A 14,622-nucleotide genomic window follows, 5' to 3' on the forward strand; every position below is an offset into this window, starting at 1 on the left:
TGGGGCCTCTAGTTGTAAATAATGCTGCAATGAACATAGAGGTACATATATAATTTCAAATTAGTGTTTTGGATTTATTCAGCTCTATTCCCAGGAATGAAATTGCTGGACCAAATAGTAGTTCTATTTTAAATTTTTTGAGGACCCTCCATACTATTTTTCATAGTGGCTGCACCAATTTGCAATTCCACCAACAGTACATAAGGATTTCTTTTTCTCCACATACACACCAACACTTGTTGTTTGTTGATTTATTGATGACAACCATTCTGTCAGGTATGAGGTGATATTTCATTGTGGTTTTAATTTGCATTTCTCTGATGATTAGTGACATTGAGCATCCTTTCATATATCTGTTGGCCATCTGTATGTCATCTTTAGAGAATTTTCTATTCAGATCTTCTGGCAATTTTTAATTGGATTGTTTGGGGGAGTGTGTGTGTGTGTGTGTGTGTGTGTGTGTGTGTGTGTTGAGTTGTATGAGTTCTTTATAAATTTTGGATATTAACCCTTTATCAGATGGATTATTGGCAAATATCTTCTTTCATTCAGTAGGATGTCTTTTTAAATCCTCACTGGAGGACTAAGGGTATTTTTCCTATTGATGAGAGAGACGAGAGAGAGAGAGAGAGAGAGAGAGAGAGAGAGAGAGAGAGAGAGAGAGAGAGAGAGAGAGAGGAGAGAAAAAAAAATCTATGTGAGAGAGACACATTGATTGGTTGCCTCCTACATGTGCCCTCAAGAGTGGGGATTGAACTTTCAGCCCAGGTAGGGAACTGAATCCTTGACCCTCCAGTGCACAGACTGATGCTCTAACCACTTAGAACATTGGCCAGGACAAGCTGGTTATCTTTTTATTTCGTTGACATTTCCTTTTCTATGCAAAAATTCAATTTGAAATAGTCCCATTTATTTATTTTTTCCTTTGTTTCCCTTACTCAAGGAGATGTATCAGGAAAAATATATATATTACTAAGAGCAATGTTAGAAAATTTACTGCCTCTGTTTTCTTCTAGGAGTTTTATGATTTTGGGTCTTATATTTAAGTCTTTAATCCATTTTGAATTTATTCTTGTATATGGTATAAGAAGGTTCTAGTTTCATTTTTTATATGTATTTGTCCAGTTTTTCAATAGTATTTATTGAATAGACTGCCTTTATCCCATTGTATATTTCTTGCCTCCTTTGTCATAGATTAATTGAACCATAAAGACATATATTTATTTCTGGGTTCTCAATTCTGTTTGATGTCAAGTAGCATGATACCTCCAAGTTTGTTCATGTTTCTCAAGATTGCTGTGGCTAATCAGGGTCTTTGTGACTTTATATAATTATTTGTTCTAGGTCTGTGAAAAAATGTCATTGGTATTTTGATAGGATTACATTGAATCTATAAATTGCTTTGGGTAGTATGGACATTTTAACAATGTTAATTCTTCCTCAGCAAAAGTCTCAGGGTACAGCTGCCACCCAGTAGGGCCTACAGACCTTGAGGTCTGGCCAAGTTTCACGGAGTCCTCAGGCTGGAGCTAGGCTAATGTAAGTTAAATTGGCCCCAGCTCAACACAGGAAAGGTAGCACCCAACTGCCGTGCATATTTCTGGCACCCCCTTAGCCACTGTCCCTCTGTATGTGGGCCCTTTAAGAAGATGTCTGGGTTTCTGGCAGCCTTCCATTTCATGAGGATGGTGGAAACCCCACTGATATTTACAGTCAGATATTACATGGCCTCCTCTTCCTGGCACTGGTGTTCCAGGCTGGGAAGCCTTGGGTGGGTCTGAGAGACCTCTGCAGCTGAGATATCCCTCGGTATTCTCCACCTCTCATGTGGTGTGGGGCTGGCCCCTTTTGTGTTTCTGCCAATCTCCACGTGGTTTCTCCATTTTTTCCTTAGTTATAGGACTTCTGTTCAGCGAGTCTTAGGATGGTTCTCCAGGCTGATCGTTCCATAATTTAGTTGTAATGTTGGTGTGGTCATGGGAAGAGGTGAGTGCAGCCTAGATGTTTATATGAGAAAGAAACATGTCATTTCACGTATTCTGTTGCTTACAACCAGACATTACTCTAATTAATACCTTTTCACCTCAAAAATAATGAGAAGTCAGTCTGTCCAGTAAATATATTGTAGAGAAAATCCATCATTTAAAGGACAGTCCCAGAAGCCGGAAAATGTACCCTGCTTACAGCTGACTGAAAACTATTTTTGGCAGTTAGAGTAAGGCTAATTATGATCCTCAAAGAAACACTCTAGCTGTCATGATCCCGGCAGAAAACAGATGCACACTCAGCGTGCTCAGAGTGGGTCATTTGAGAAGCGTGTGGTAAAGGGACTATTTACAAAGATGCCAGCAAAGTTTGGGAAAAACTGTAAGTGACGATACTATAAGGTTTGAGGCACAAGAAACTGGCCACCAAGGAATTTTAAAGTAAAGTTTATTCCCCAGTAATGAGCGGGACTCATTATGGATGTAGAGAAATCAGAATTGAAGGAGTTGGGAGGGGGGATGGACCCAGCTGGGCTACCACCTGGACATGGAGGATCAGCAGCACGTGGCTGGTCTGGCGGTCTTTTTAAGAGGAGGAACAGGAGAGGGTTGGACCCAGGGCAGAACAGGAAGGGGTGGGCTCCAGGACACTTTGGCAGGCGCTGATTGATGGCTCAATGTCTTGGAGATGTTTCTGTGACAGATGCCAGTAATGTCATAACTCTGCCCACCAGTTGGGAGGAGGGAGAATCTTATATTCCAAACTCTTTGATTATATTTTTTTTTTTAAATTGAAAGTCTGGGCAGGATTCAGGGGCTTTGCAGATGCTTGCATTGGCTCTGGGCTTCCCTCCCTGCCTCCCTGGCCTCTTGGTGATAGGGGGCGGCGAAATCATCTAACTGCTTCTTTGATGACCAGGGACTACGAAGAGAGTGGGGGGTGTCAGAGGCCAGGGTCAGGCAGAGGTGGGTTGGAGGGCAGCCGAGTGTAGGGATGGAGCAGGAGCTGGTTTGCAGTCACCCGAGACATTTCAGCGATCTGGGAGCTAATGAATTTGAGGAGGCAGATGAGAACTAGGGGCCCTATCAAGGGTAGGACCCAGGTAGCTAAAGGGCTTTGGAGCCAGCCAAAAAGAGAGTTGTCCTGCAAGTGTCTTGCACGTAATTCTTCACTCAGCTTAGTCAGGGTCTGCACATTCTGTTCCATCACTCCGGACTCGTTGATGTAGTAGCAGCATTCTTCTTGAAGGAACAGGCAGGTTCCTCCTCTTTCCGCAGTAAGAAGGTCTAGGGCCTTTCGGTTCTGCAGGGCTATTTGGGTTACTGATGTTACTTGCCGCTGCAGGGAAGCTAAAGAGGTAGTGGTAGACTCCAGGGCTATCTGGAGTTTGTCACTGAAATCCTGAGCAGGGATTATGCTGTTACCCGGGGCCCACCCCAGCTAGGCCTATTGAGGCAGCGATACTTACCCCCAACGTGACAGGGAGGAAGGCAGACCAGCAGGCCCGGGGGTGGGATGAAGGGAGCAACCAGGCGAGCTCCGACTCTCCATACAAGGTTAGTTGGGGAACTACTGTGACCATGAAGCAAGGTCCGGGGTCAGAGGAGTTTATGCAGTTGCTTACGGTGCTGTTGCACCAAAAGAAGGTGCCCAGGCTGGCTTTGGTGGGACTGGCTGTGGTGTGGCTTTTGGTACAGTTCCAGGTGATCCGTCCCCCAGTTACCGGGTTGCTGTTCTGGTAGCATATCTGAGGGGGCAAGCTGGGTTCTGGAGTTCCGGGTTCCCAGAGGGGAATGCCAGCCAGGGGAGGCTGACATTCACCATGTCCTTGGGTTCCTGGAGGAGTCATGAGTGGGATGGCAGCCAGCCAAGGTCTTTGGAGAGAGACACATAAAAAGCAGGGCAAGACATTGGGCAGGGTGAGGTTCTCATTAAGGAATAGTTAAGTGTGTTGGATAAGTTGGAGCCAAGAAGACAGGACTTCTTCCCAGGGGGAATCAGGCAGCTTCCCTTTAAGGGACTGTTCAGCCTGTAGGATGCTATTGGAGACCTGGATTTGGGCCTCCTGGGCCGTGACATATTCCCGGGAGATATAGATGGTCCCTGAAGGGGTCGAGCTCCAACCACTCCAATATAGTTTTCCCATAACTCCCGCAACCCATCGCTGGTTCCAGGGGTCCCAGACCCTGATGTTGAAGATCCCGTCCTTACAGAAAAAGGGGCCAGACTTGACCTCTTTGTAGGCATTATGGATGACACAACCTGACCAGTGGGAACCTTCATAGGTGTTGACATGTCAATTAATCTGTCTGGGTTCCACTGGTCATAAGCAAAGCAGGCATATAGTCAGCCACTGTTGAACATGGAGGTTGACAGCAATCAGGATCTCTGCCTGGTGTCTGACCAGAGGGCTGTCCTGAGCTCCTACTTGCCGGGTAACGCGTGTGCTGTGTTGGTTATAGGTTTCACGGAGGTTGCCCAGGGAGGAGGAGGAGGGGGAGGGCGACTAAGGTGGGCCGTAGTGGGGCCCAACACCTCACATTTATACAAGTGATGCTGCTCCGGGGTCCTCTTGAGTCTGGAGAGGTGATGCCACGATGGATCGCCAAGTAGTCTGGCTGCGGTGGGGGGAACTGAGTTCCCGGGCTGGAGGGGTGGTCCTCGGGAGGCTTGGTCAGCTGGTTCTGTCCTGGGCAGAAACCTGTCAGCATGTTCCAGGAGCAGCTGCCTGGGGTGGGGCAGCTGCACACGTGGAGCAGGAAGAGAGGCACTCAGGCCATCTGAAAACCTCGGGGCAGAAATGCTTTGCTGCAGTTTGGGTGGAGGCTTCCCGGAGCAGCTGCCTGGGGTGAGGCAGCTGCACACGTTGAGCGGGAAGAGAGGCACTCAGGGTCTCTGAAAACTTCAGGGCAGAAGTGCTTTGCTGAAGTTTGGGTGGAGGCAGCAGGAAGGAGAGTGGCTGGGTTCAGGGCTGGGTACTGGGTTAGGGAGATGTCAGGACTTTGGAGGAACAGGAGATGGAGTCCCTGCATGTGAGAGGGGCAAGGAGAGATCAGGATCACTGTGGTCTATGATGGAGAGCACCTGTAAGGGTAGCTGGAGGCAGATCTTCTGGGCCTCCATGATGAGAACAGCAGCTGCAGCCAGAGCCCAGAGGCAGGGCTGCAGTCCCCAAACCGTGGGATCAAGCTGTTAGGACAGGTAGGCTACTGGGGTGAAGGCTGGCCCTAGGGGCTGGGTGAGGATCCCAATGATGGGAAAACGTTACCAGTGGAGGCCAGCTGTATGACTCTGAGACTTGATGTGCTGGGAAGGTCCCTGGGTAAGGCCTGGCCAAACAGATGACTGTCTCTGAACCCCTGGGGCAGGACTGTCCAGGTGAGTGGGTTCTGTAAAAATTCTTGTAAACAGTTAACTTTAGAATTCCTTTCCAATTTTTTCCCCCCATTACTGTATGCTGTTGAAGACATTTATAGAAAGCAGGGAGAGGAGGGAACAGAGCATTTTTGCCAGTTCATACCCTGGAAAGAGATCGTGGCTGAAACGATGGCCCGGAAAAAGAGAGTGCAAAGACAGGTATCCCACGCCATATCCACCAGGAAGGAGACCTGCACACCCTTACCGTGAGCTTCACCCGGGGCTTTCGGCGGGGGTGGCGGGGTGGTGTCGAGTCCAGGCATATGGCCAGCGGCGGGTCATGACCTGGAAGGACAGCCCCTCCACGCGGAGACATAGAAGGCCTGTCGCTTTTCCAGGGACGGCTTTTCCAGAGGCTGCTTTGACCACGTGGGCTGGGCAGGGCTTGGTCGGAGCACGGAGTTATGGGCATCATTTTGCCCAGTGACGTTCATTTCCGCAGTTGAAGCATTTTCCAGGTGTCACTGGTCCTCTCGTTGCACCCCCACCACACACAGTTGTGTGTGGCTGCCGTTGGCCCCAAGGTAACAAGCAAAGGTGTGCGTTTTTTGCAGACTCAAGTCCTGTAGAAGGCGGGTTTATGCTGCCCTGCTTCTCAGGAGCATTAAAGCCTTAAATGCCATGAACTGATCTCTTACCTGGGGAGGGGGACTGGCTGTACACCAGAGGAGGCGTGGCAGTCCCGGCCTGAGGAGGCGAGACTTGGTTGGAGAGGGGAGGGGTTCCTTGCGCAAAGATGAAGGCGGTCCCTTGGGAACTGGAAAGGGGCGGGACTCGCCAAGGTGGCGGCGGCCACGTGGTGGCAAGGCCGCACATAATTAAGCAATGGAAGAGCACTTAGCTGTTTGGAGGTGTTGCGCGGGTGGGAGGCTTTCGCGGAGGTGGCGACCAGAGGCTGCGATTGTGGCATCCACTGCAGGGGAGCCGCGGGGGAGGGCGACTCATTGCGGCCACGGCGCGGTGATGGGAGAGCGTAGATGAAACGGCGAACCCGGGGGTGCGCGAGTCCAGCGGGCCATCGCCGGGGACCGGCCCGACCCTGCGCTAGCGCTCACGCGAGTCAGTCCCGGCGTGGGGCGGTGGTGGAGCAACCCCAGCAGAAGTGCCCGGGGCTCGGAAGCCGCGGGGCGCGGTGGGGAGGCGGCCGCGTGGCGGCAGCAGGGAGGGGGACCTGGGCGGCTGCGGGCGGCCGCGGGGCGGTGGCCTGGAGGGAAACCGGGGCGGCCACGCGGGGAGGGGATCGGGGCGGCTGCGGGGCCGCGGCGCTGCAGGGAGGGGATCGGGGCGGCTGGGTCCGAAGCAGGGAGGACAGAACAGGAGTCAGAAACAGAAGTGGCAGAGGGAGGAAGGCGAAGAGCCTGGCACCTGGAACCCTGGGCGACTTCCTGGCTGAATTTACTGAGGTCAGGCGAGGATGTTTAAGTCCCGTTACAGAAGTAGCCAGATTCGTGAGGCACCCTAAGGTACCAGGTTTTGGTTTCCCTATTTGAAACCTAGGATCAGGTCAGCGGAGGCCAAGGACCAGCGTCCCAACGGAGCCAAAGCTATGGACCAGGAACACGAGGGATGGCAGGAGGGCGCCCCCCCCAGCCCGCGGTGGTCCGGATTAGGCCAAAAGGCCGGAGATCCAAGGGAGGGGGAGAACGTCTTCTACCCCCAACCATGACTGGCCTCCCTGGGAGGCCCAGAGGCAAACTCTGATGCGGCCGCAGTTTACCAGTTTACGGGGAGAGAAGCAGGAAGAATGACCCTAGGAATAAATAGGGACGGGCTTCCCGCTGATTCTGAAGCTGCTGAGCTGGAGAGAAGCCTGAGGGTTCCTGAGCCACGGGGGGGAGGAGAGGGTGTACCCCAGACCGGGAAATGTCCTACAGAGTACTCACCCTGTGCCCAGGTTTCGCACCAAGATATAAGGTTAGAGGGGCAGGAAACTGACCACCAAGGAGTTTTAAAGTAAAGTTTATTCCCCAGTAATGAGCGGGACTCATTATGGATGTAGAGAAATCAGAATTGAAGGAGTTGGGAGGGGGGGATGGACCCAGCCGGGCTGCCACCTGGACATGGAGGATCAGCAGCACGTGGCTGGTCTGGGGGTCTTTTTAAGGGGAGGAACAGGAGAGGGTTGGATCCAGGGCAGAACAGGAAGGGGTGGGCTCCAGGACACTTTGGCAGGCGCTGATTGATGGCTCAGTGTCTTGGAGATGTCTCTGTGACAGATGCCAGTAATGTCATAACTCCACCCTCTAGTTGGAGGAGGGAGAACCTTATAGATACAACACTGGGGTTGGTAATCAAGGTAGGTCGGGAAGGGGGTTAGCACCCCTGAGGCCAAAAGGTGAGGAAGGAAGTACTAACTGTGTTTCAGTCCGGGGAACAGAGTGAACTGGTGGAGAGGGTGCTTCACTGAGCTTCCCAGAGAAGCACAGCCAGCCTGACATAATCTGCCAATGAGGGCCCTGGGGAGTAAATGCCCAAACTGCCCTCCGCTAAGATCTTGCTAACGTTTCCTACTGACCAAACCAACCAAGAAGGAAGTCATAGGACAAGAGAGCCCATTGATGTGATCCATACGAGACACCCATCTGGGGGCCAGAGAAGGCCAGAGAAAGGTGGGAAGAATATCTGGAGAGGCATAGAAAAGATATCCAGAACAATGACTTTTGTGTGTCTGTGAAGAAATGAGGTTGAAAACTTTGCAAAGACATAAACCTGCAAACTCAAGTAGCTCAGTTGAACCCAAAGGAGGCTAACACAACAACCTACAAGCCCAGACATATTGTAATCAAGCTGCTAAAGACTAAAGAAAAAAATCTTGAAAATAATTCAATAAAAAATGGCCCATTGCCCAAGAAGAAGAAAAAAGAAACTCTCTGGCAAAGGAGGCGGCAGAACGGTGTGTGTTTTCAGTTGTTGAGTATTGGCACCATGTTGTACAGCAACATTTCGGCATGACTAAAAAGGGAGTGCTAGCACAGGGAGCGTTTTGAAGGTAATGATACTATCCATCCTGATCATGGTGTTGGTTTCATGACTATATATATTAAATCTCACAGATTTACACAGGGGGGGGGAAATATCACTTTTAGTATAATGACAATTTATAATGATACCAAGATAGTGATGAAGAGATGAATTGGGGGTTATTTTTCTATCTCTATGTCACATTTTAAAGTCATCTCTAATTTTGTATATTCATTTTCCCTATAGGAAATAGGAACCTGTCGCTTTCACTGTATTTGCAAATAATCAAATGGATTTTGAATTTTAAAAAAAGGCAGAGTGGCATGACATCTGATTTCCCACAGAAGAGAAAAGCAAAGATCCAGAACTCTGAGGCTGCTGGGAAAGAGGAGGGTCACCCAGGAGACAGAGCCCAGAGGGGCTTGGGAAGAGGGGTGTGAAGGGTCTGGCAGAGAGAATTGGGTCTCTAAGAGACTCAGATCCATCAGACACAATCAAAAAAGGAGATTGCCAGATTCTGACAGTAAAAGACCACTTCTGAGCAGCAGGGCAAACTGACATTCATTTATCTGAATGAAAAATGGAAAGAATTTACATCCAGTTTGGCCATAAAATTACTGACTTAGGTGATCGTGGTTTTGACAATAAGTTTAAGGCCATGGTGGCTATCTATTTGGCACAAGGACTCCATTTTAAAGAAAAGACTGAAGTTGAACCATTTGGCCATATTAAAGTCTATAATGTGTGATCTTCTACACAACCAACCAGCACCAAACAAGGGTACCCACAGTAGTTTAAACCATCATCTGAAAGTGCCTTTTCATGAGCCATCCCAGGCAGAAGTGTCCAAGTGTTCAGTTTGTGGCTGTTCCATAGGCCACACATACTCTAGATTGTTTATGCACTGAGCTACCAAAAAAATTCTAATGTAGAATCGGTAATGCTAAATCTCCCTCACTATGAAATGACAGCGACAAAGAAACTAAACTTGCCATGTGAGAGGCCCAGGGTTCTGCAAAAGAACAAGGAACACTGTCTCCTTTGTCACAGGGAATATGTCAGTGGACTTAGAAAAGCTACCAAGGTGCGCAGGTGGAGCTCATATTCAGTCCCCAAACTGGAAGGCATTTCACCTCTTCCTCCCACTGTCCTAGCCAGGGGTCTTCAAACTACGGCCCTCGGACAACATGCGGCCCGCAGAGGAGTCTGATCCAGCCCGCCAGGTTTTTTGGGCAGTGAGCACAGCCGAGGTGTTACAGTAGGAATTAGTAGTTCATATAGTCCGGCCCTCCAGCTCTCTGAGGGACCGTGATCTGGCCCCCACTTTAAAAAGTTTGAGGACCCCTGGTCCTAGTCTGTCTGAGGACTGATGTCAAGGTTGCTCCTTCTGAGAGCCAAAACTTTCTTCTATTTACCACACAAGAATATCACCCGTGGCTTCCTCTATCCTCCTGTATACAATAGGACTTCTGATCATCAATAGGGTGCTTTAATTATAAGTAATTAGGTTCCTATGTATGAAGCATTCAAAAAAAAAAAAATATACGGGATTACTTCCACAGTGTTCTTCTCCTAGAACATGCCATAGAAAGAAATGGAGTAAATGTCGTTAGTGGACTAGTATTTGATTATAATTATGATGGTCATTTTAATGATCCAAAGGAAATTACAGAATATGTAGTTAACAGCAGTGTTCCCATCCCAACACACTACTTTGTGGTGCTGACTAGTGGTAAAAATAAGACTACATCCTAGACACCTGAAGTGACTGGATGTCCTATCCTTCATCATCCCTCACCAACCTACCAACGTGGAGAGCTGCCCTGCACATAAACCAGAAACTGTTCAGACTGAAGAAAGATTGAAAGCCCATGCTGCCCGAGTCCTCAATGTGGAGCTTCTTACTGAGCTACACCATGATCCAGGAAAAGCACAGCATGTCTCTGAAATTTTGCAATTAAAGACATATTTACCCACATTTGAAATCCTGTTTAACTAAGTATATAAAACAATATTGACAATATGTAAAGGATTTTTCTGTTGAAGAGTCATAAAATAAAGTTTTCTATTTTCCCTTAAAAGAAAAACTTAATGATTAACGAGTTCAAAGACAGAATTGAAACAAGATTGAATTTTATTTCAAATAATGATGCCACATCTGAATTCCCCCTTATAAGCCATCTAAATGTGAGCAACACCGCCACCTAGTGGCTACAGAGTTTTCTTCTTGAGAAACTAGAAAAAAATAAATTTTTCACACAATTCTTTGAAAATTATTAATTCATTATTAAACAAATATTTATTAATATCTCCATGTGTCAGGCACTGTGGGTACCCCATGCCACCTTCTCTTTTTGAGATAATTGGTTAGAACCATGCTATTTCATCCCCCAAATCCCAGAATTAGAAGGTAGATGGGGGTTTTCTGACTGCTCCACTGCCTCCTGTCTCGTTTCAGGGACACACAATTCAGGAACCAGATACCCCAGTTCTGAACTGGAGTCAGCCCCTGTCACAGCCCACCTTGCCTGAGCATCCATAGAGATGTTAGTTCCGTCCAGCCCCAACCGGCCTGTGAGTGAGACACAGGCCTGCTGATTCATTGGGAAGATACATACAAGAACCACTTTGAAAAACATGCATGAACTAGTCAGACAGACATGTGGCTTATGGCTGCCTCATTGCATCCTAAAGTATACACGCAGGTACAGAGTCAGCAGCTCACATGTACCAAATGGGTGGTAGAAAAATTGTTCACAATCCTCCAAACTATCCTAATACCCGGAAACAAGCCTCTGGCAGAATGGACATAAATTGTTGCAAATTCCCAATGCATTACATCACATCACAACCAATTACTCAACTAAATTGAACAAAATATGCAGGACATGAAAACATAGCTTCAGTAGGATTTTATTTATGTAAAATTCAAAACAGGCAAAACCTTTAGGGATGTATACATAGATGGCAAACACTAGTTTAAAGGAATGCAAGTAGGTGATTTTCACATGAGCCATTACATGGGTCCCTTGCAGAGTGAGAAAGAAGGGGGTCATTATAAGGTAATTGGGGGTGCCTCTGGGACTATGAGCTAATTTTTTATTTGAAGATATATGTTTTTTTTCTAACTGATCAAGCAATAAAGTTTACATGTTTAATGCGCATTTGTATATATGTTATATTTTACAACTAAAAATAAAAATAAAGAACTAAAGAATTCTTTATACAAATCTTAATGACAGCAGGAATGCAGATTTCAGTGAAGTGGTGCAGCCACCTCGGCACGAGTTTACAGGTTATAATCTGACTTAAAAATTTGAAAGATAACCCAAATCTAAGAGGGAAAGCTAAGTGGTAAAGTCCCTATTTTGGACTATGAATAGGGCTCAGGGTGTCCCGTTATTGTATCAGACCTTATGCAGGCACATCCCAACCAGGCACTCTAGCTATTAAGAAGCCTCAGCAAACTGGGAACACACTCCCGAACATTGGCGAGCACCGTCTTAAAAGAAGGAATTCATATGCCAAGCAGCACTTTCAAGACGAAAATAAAACCAACATTGAGGATACTCCTAGTTCCGGAAATGTTTAAAGCCACAAATAATGAGGAATGCAGTAATAAAAGAAGCCGAGGCTAGACGTAGGACTAAATGAGATACAGAAATGTAATAGCGGAGACGCTCCCAGGGTACGAGCTCCCATTCCATTGCTGAATTCATAAAGGGTGACATGGTTTGAAGGCCTAGCAACAGACGAGAGGAATTTAGAAGGGTGGTGCTATATCCCCAAGGGCTTGAGGGATATCTGTCTGTCCCCACCATGCAGGAAAAGCCAGTCCCTGGCCTAGTGCCTGCCCACAGCGGACAGGCATTCACATTGGCTGGGTGAAGAGAAAACCAGAACAGAAGGGCTTCCAAACTCCCCGAAGCCGCGCCACCGCGACAGGAGATGGCGCTGTTCGCAGTCTAGAGTGAGGACTGCGGGCTAGGAGCATCCTGGCAGCCAAGAGATAATCTACCTCCAACAGCAGATGAGAAGGGAGCTGTGCTCAGGCCCAGGGAGAGCGCACGCCCTGATGCGCGAGCACCTGGCCTTGAACTCAGACTGGGGAGCTGTCGGAGCCTCTAGACCAGTAGAGCCATGGCCTCTAAGGGCCCTCCACACCCAGGCCGTCCCCACCCAGAGTCTTGATCCCCGCCTCCAAGGGCTGCCACGGACCCCTCCGCGAGCTTCCTGGAGCCCCGGGGACCAGCCGTCTCCCCTAGGCCCCCTCCGCTCAGCCCGCATTGCAGTGTATGCGGTCACGCCCACCCCACCTCCTGCGACACCTGGCCCCCACGTGTGTCCACAATCCTTTCTCAAATAGGGGACGTTTCCTCGCACGGGAACCCCCCACCTGGCAGGTATACTCACTCTGCGTGTTCTTTGTAACTGCCTAGCCCCAACGAGAAGGTAAACCCTGAAGTCAGGACTGGGTCCCATGTGTCTGCACCTCCCTCCTTCTCACCTGGGGATGTCCCCGGGAGCGGGTCTCTGGAAGCATCACCCAGCTCGACCTAGCTCCTGGGGCAACGCCAGTTCCCTTCGCCTGTTCCGAAGAGAACTGGGCTTTCCTGTCACTCCATTGCCTGGGAAGGAACACTAGCTGGATGGAAGGTGGCACAGAATTCCTCTGGGACTCCACGTCCTCCAGATTAGCCTCGCCCAGCCTGGGCGTGCGGTTTTCTGCCTGAAGGCACGGGGTTGAATGTGGGTGCTCAGAATAGAATTTGTGGAAGCCAGTTAGGTTCTGCCCTAGAAACTAGATTGATAGGCTTTCTTCCGATCAGGGCATGTGGCAAGACCCGAAAGGCAAAAGTATAATAAGAGAGCTTGAGTTTGCAGGAGCCACTACTCATTCATGTGCGGATGGAAAGGGGCCACGTGCCAACCTGACAAGCTCAGGGAAGGCCTGCGTGGTGGCCTTGCAAATTCCGATCTATAGTAACCACAAACGATGGTCTGAAATGAACACTTTTTTTTTTTTAATCTTTATTGTTGAGATTACTTACTGATGTCCACCTTTTCCCACCCTCATTGCTCTCCTCCACTGGTTCCCTCCCATAAAATGAAACTTTTTAACAAAAAGCAGTTTGTAACAGGTATGTCCTAGGCTAGAATCTTCCCTGACAAAGGTCAGTCTTTACCTTAATTAGGTTGTCTATCGTCTTTTGCACCTACAATAACCTTTGGAATCTCAGGTAATTCCCCTTCCTCTAGACCCCGCAAGGCACAACCAATGCACCAGGGTGGAGATCACAAATCCTCCCATTGTTGTTACCATGTTAACTGTCACTGTATTTTTCATCCAATTCCAAAGTCAGTCCCTGGCTTAGTGCCTGCCCACAGCGGACAGGCATTCACATTGGCTGGCTGAAGAGGAAACCAGAACAGAAGGGCTTCCAAGCTCCCCGAAGCTGCGCCACCGCGACAGGAGGTGGCGCTGTTCGCAGTCCAGAGTGAGGACTGCTGGGCTTAGAGCATCCGCGCAGCCAATAAACAAACTGCCTGGAACAGCCAATGAGAAGGGAGCTGTACTCAGGCTCCCTTCTCATTGGCTGTTAGAGACAGATTGTTTTCTCTCATCTCCTTTTGTTGTGGCCGGCAAGACCCACGTCAAGGCAGGGCTCCAGATGGCCAGCCAGACCCTATCGAGGCGGGACTCCAGGCCAGGGAAGGAACGAGCAACCAGATCCATAACAAAGAATGTACCATAACTTTTAGTCATAAAATAGTTCTGTTGCAAGGCTCAACCCCCAAGCAGGCACGTCCTGTTACCAGTAGCCGCAAGGCAGGACAAACAGACCAAACCAGGTGAAACAGAGACTGCTTAAGCTGAAAATAAACCCCCTCCCCAGGTGTTGTATAAACTTTAAATGTTACTGTACTAGTGGAATTTTTCTATAACTTATAACTGACGTTTCTTTGTTAAAACTTCTAGTCAATCATAATCTGCCAGGCATCTCTAAGACGGGGATAAAGGTAGCATGCTTAGAGGGGGTCGGGGCTCTCGTTGCTCGCTGCTGTGTCAGTGGAGACGGGAGCCCGGACCCGAGTTCGTAATAAAGGCTTCCTAAGTTCCAATTTGGCTGACTGGTGGTCGTCATTCGCGGGTCGCCCACAACATCTGGAGGCCCCCAGCGAGATCCACTCTGACCTCGTTGTCAGTGGATGGACACCCCAGGGAGGACACTCTGATCTCCGTCCCGGGTTCCAGGG

General features: G+C 48.7%; 1 long non-coding RNA gene across 1 annotated transcript; it reads right to left on the bottom strand.

Annotated features, from left to right (window-relative positions):
- Positions 1-2,422: 2,422 nt before the first annotated feature.
- LOC311629047 lies at positions 2,423-6,356 on the bottom strand. Its single transcript, XR_014796131.1, has 3 exons — positions 5,609-6,356; positions 3,455-4,714; positions 2,423-3,296 (listed from the first exon to the last, which is right to left on the bottom strand). It is a non-coding gene; the product is annotated as an uncharacterized lncRNA (long non-coding RNA).
- Between the last annotated feature and the right edge of the window lie 8,266 nt (positions 6,357-14,622).

Source organism: Pipistrellus hanaki (genome assembly GCF_964339955.1).
Source record: "Pipistrellus hanaki genome assembly, chromosome: 10".
Classification (NCBI taxonomy): Eukaryota; Metazoa; Chordata; class Mammalia; order Chiroptera; family Vespertilionidae; genus Pipistrellus; species Pipistrellus hanaki.